At 36.8% G+C, this 1325-nt stretch overlaps 1 pseudogene; it reads right to left on the reverse strand.

Annotated features, from left to right (window-relative positions):
• Window positions 1-219: 219 nt before the first annotated feature.
• On the reverse strand, window positions 220-695 carry LOC140531482 (AP-1 complex subunit sigma-3 pseudogene; annotated as a pseudogene).
• Between the last annotated feature and the right edge of the window lie 630 nt (window positions 696-1325).

The following is a 1325-nucleotide window of genomic DNA, read 5'->3' on the forward strand; positions in this document are numbered from 1 at the left end:
CAGTTGAGACAATTCAAGTATACAGAATAATATAGATATGCTACTTTTAAGTCTTGTTAGTTCAACACAATATCCCAAAGTATCCAAGAAATTTCACACACAATTCATTAAGTTACTTTTGGCATAAGGCTCTGGCACATCAGAAAAGAACCACACCCAGCTGAAGTTTTACAGATTTATGACATGCAGCATCATTTGGTTGTCAAGTAGATTTTTCAGTTAAAATACAGGTTTGCTTATGTGTTCTTCCACTGTCTCCTGTAACATATCAGCGTCTTTTATAGCCTTGACAGCAGGTTCTTTTTTTTGTGTGTGAAATTTCCAGGATTTCTCCACCAATTATAAACTCATCAAAGATAAAATAGACCTTTTCAAAATTAAATATAATATCCAGCTCACAGACGGTTCCAAAATATTTTTCTAGTAATTCTGCATAACGATGTACAATCTCTAGCGTCAACACTTCATTGTCCTGATTTTCTACTGCACAACAAAGCTATAAGCTAGTATACCTTTTATAAAAAAAAATTTAGATCCTTCCAGTCAACAAAACTGCTTGCCTTTGACCACGAGACAGAATCATATGTACAATTTCTCGGGTGATCTTTTTTTTTCTCTTTATCAGGGAGTGTGATATACCATTTCTATAGTCTTAATTTCCCTTGTTGACTGTACAGAAATATGAAACGGATCATGTTGGCAGGGGCCAAGGCCACCTCTCACCTCCCTGCGGGGCTCCGCCAGCCCAACAGACAGAACGATGGGGCGAGAAACGCGACGTCGCCTAAGGCCACACACAAATTACTTTTTAAAAATAAATAGTTCAAATATGCAATAAGAGGAGGAAAATTCTGGTGAGGAAACACCCTTTACCAATGTAATTTTTCCGTAGCTTATAGCGTCAGAGATGTTCTTATAGTATTGCGAGGTTACGTGCTTTGCCAGTGAGTGCTTTGCCTCAGGTTCTGTAGCCTGAATGTGTTAAAGAAGGAATTTTATTTCAGATTCTGAGCTTTTACAATCCCCAAAACGGTGTTTGTCAGCAATTCCTTCAAAATGTGTGTCAAACATGGTTCTTTGGCCAAACAGACCAGCAAACTTTGAAGGACTGGATAATGGAAATTTATCTGATAATGTTATGTCACCCTTATTAAAATCATAGCTCATCTGAACCTGGAATACTATGAACACTTCCAATAGCTTCATCTTGTAAAAGAAAAAAATCTAAATTGGAAGTATAGAAAAAGGGCAAGTAGGTCCAGGGGAATGAGAAGACTTCATCTGATATAAGAAACTAGAAATAGAGAGAAAGAGAAAATGAAAAA

The sequence above is a fragment of the Notamacropus eugenii genome, chromosome 3, assembly GCF_028372415.1.
Source record: "Notamacropus eugenii isolate mMacEug1 chromosome 3, mMacEug1.pri_v2, whole genome shotgun sequence".
NCBI lineage: Eukaryota > Metazoa > Chordata > Mammalia > Diprotodontia > Macropodidae > Notamacropus > Notamacropus eugenii.